The sequence below is a fragment of the Epinephelus lanceolatus genome, chromosome 13, assembly GCF_041903045.1.
Source record: "Epinephelus lanceolatus isolate andai-2023 chromosome 13, ASM4190304v1, whole genome shotgun sequence".
Lineage (NCBI taxonomy): Eukaryota > Metazoa > Chordata > Actinopteri > Perciformes > Serranidae > Epinephelus > Epinephelus lanceolatus.
The window spans coordinates 40,385,485-40,388,735 of NC_135746.1; positions in this window are offsets into that span (position 1 = coordinate 40,385,485).

The window sequence follows — 3,251 nt, forward strand, 5'->3', positions numbered from 1 at the left end:
CTTTGATCTGGATTATAGTGTTTAATGAGTAACAGGCACTTCACACATGTCTGCTGTTTTTGGCATGCACAGATAATGACAGCAATAAACTTTCGACCCTGTAAAGGCAGCAGAATCAAAGACAAATTGATATCAAATCTGATTTTAGATCTTATTAAACAGGCAGTTATGTTGTAGATGGGTTTGACCTCTGGCCGCTCTGTGGCTGGGGATAGTTGTCTTTTACCAAGTCATGTAGACTCATTCAGCAGAAAGCAATCTTACAATGCAGACACCACATCCTGTTTGTGAAGAGACTGCTCGTACATGCTATTTCAGTCCTCCTGTAGTGATTTATTAGTGATGATGCCTTCAAAGTGTGCATTTAAGTTTTTGGACAGAAAGTGAAAAACAAAGTGCTGACACTTTAATCCGTTGAGTCATAACACCTGATAAGGTGCTATATTTCATTTTCCCTATCTTATAATTACTGCACTGCTCTGCTGTTTTAGATTACATTAAAGAAGCACTTGAGTGTTTTATTATTGTACTTCTAAATGTTCAGGGACTTACAAGAGAGATAAAACATAAACTGAGGTGACACAGGCCAAGATATCCTGACTTTAATCACAGGAGTGCTAGAATATTGCATTCAAGTAAAAGCTCTTTAATTTAAAGACATTTTACAAAGGAAAGGGAGAAGGGACTAGTGGAAGAGCATCAGCAGCTTGACCCCTTATGTCCAAACCAACAGTAAATTCCATTTCTATCGACAGCATTTTTCAGCCTGTACATACAACTGATTATTTGTCAGTTTAGCCTAATTAACCAAAAAGAGACAGACGTACTGCCTAGCCAGCGGCAAGGACATGCCTACTCTGCTATCTTGGTCCCTTCCATGAACAGGTAGCAAAACATATTATGTCTCCTCTGTATTTAACATAAAAAAATAAATAAATAAATATAATTAACACACAATTTTTACCGTTACATGCCTACTGCTACTTACCCCTTAATAAAGCCATTCAATAACTGATTGAAATGTGCAGATATGCAATGTGCAAAATATTCTGTGCAAGCCCTGCTAATAAAGTGCATATATTGTTAACTACAGTGCCATGTGCAATTACTAAAGTGCTTTGTTAAGTTGTCCATATAAAGTGCATTAGTCCAAGCCCAACTGTGAAATATTTACAGGGCAAAACTGTCACTGGTTATGAAGTGCTCTTTGTTACACTGAGACTAATGACCATCTTTTGTTCCATTACGGAGCTCATATATTACCATTGTTATTGAGTCATTTGCCAAAGTTTGTCGCAGTTAAAGAACAGTCTGTAGCCCTGCCACTGTCACTGTGATGAGCATCATTATCATTATTATTATTATTATCATCATCATTATTATCACTGTTATTAAATCCACTCGTCATCATTCAACAAGTCAGCTGCTGAGTGAATAAGACATGTCAGACCTGTCAGTCTGCCTCAATCAATTCAATTTTATTTATAAAGCCCAATATCACAAATCAAATTTGCCTCACAGGACTTTACAGCATACGACATCCCTCTGTCCTTAGGACTCTCACAGCTGATCAGGAAAAACTCCCCAAAAAAACCCTTCAATGGGGAAAAAACAGTAGAAACCTCAGGAAGAGCAACTGAGGAGGGATCCCTCTTCCAGGACGGACAGACGTGCAATAGATGTCGTACAGAACAGATCAACATGATAAATTAACAGTGTTTATTACAGTGGTCTAAATTCATCCTAAAGCCAACATTAAGGATGTAACATCCACTATTCTTAAACGTGTGCACTGTTTCCAAAGCATTTCCCCTGATGCCCCACATTTCATACTTGGTGATTTCAATACTTGCAGTCTTAAAAAGACCCTTGATCACCTTTACCAGTATGTAACCTGTCCAACAAGATGTGGTAAGGTGCTGGACTTGTGCTATGGCACCATAAAAGGGGCATATAAATCTTATGCAATTGCGCCAGTTGGCTCTTCAGACCATAATTGCGTCTTTCTAGCACCAGTCTATCAACCAGCCCTCAAGAGAGGAAAAATGGAACGCAAAGAGGTTGCTGTGTGGACAGAGGGCGCTGTTCACCAGCTGAATGATGTGCTATGTTTTAATAGCACTAACTGGGATGTTTTTAAAGACACTTGTACTGACTTAGATGAGCTGATGGATACTGTATCAGGATACATTTCCTTTTGTGAGCAAATGATCATCCCCAACAAGACAATTACAATATACCCAAATAATAAACCTTGGGTCACTGTCTCTTCAGAATATTCTCAATCAGAAAAAGCTAGCTTTCCACCAAGGAGACATTCACCAACAAAAAGAGGCCCCAAGACTGGTGAAGAAGGAAATAAAGCTGGCCAAAATTAAATTTAAAGGGAAAGTAGAGGAAAAACTTAGGAATGGCAGCTCCCACAACGCCTGGAGAGGAATTAAATCTATGGTGGGAATGCAGGATAAAAAGAGGGAGCTTTTCAATCCTGATAAGCCTGACTCTGTCCTGGCAGACGAATTAAACCAATTCTATGTGAGATTTGACACATATAGTCACTCCGATAAACTGACTGAATTCAGGGTTGCTTCAGAGGGCAGCCAGATCTTTATTGATGAATTTGAGGTCACAAAAATATTTGAAAAAAACAACGTGAGGAAAAGTTGTGGGCCTGACAGGATCAGTGGTCAGCTTCTTAAAAATTGTGGTCCATTTTTGAGTGACATTTTCACATTCATTTTCCAACTCTCTTTATCTCTAAAAAAAAGTTCCCACGTTATGGAACGAATCCATTGTTGTCCCTGTGGCCAAGGTCCCATTGCAAAAAACGCTGAATGATTATGGACCAGTGGCACTTACTTCTTTAGTAATGAAAGGATTTGAACGCATAATGAAGCGAAGCCTTTTATCAATGACACTAAGGGCCCTATTTACATGGTCTAAAGCGGACGGCAGAGGGCGCATAATCCATGTCGCAAGTGTCATTGCTATTTAGATGCAGGCGCAGTTGTCATTTTCACGCCCTGCGCCCTTGTCGTCTAAGTAGCAAATGAACTTGCGCTTCTCTGGGTGTGTTGGTCTAAAAATGAGGAGTGGTCAGGTGCAGTCATGGTGCGTTGCTAGTTAGATGACATAAAAAGCAAATGCGCCAGTGACCAACAAAAACCTGGTCTAAAGTCAACGGCGCAGAATTTCGCTGTTAAACAAGTTAGTAATATGCGTCTCTAGGCGGGTGCACAACACGCGTGCAC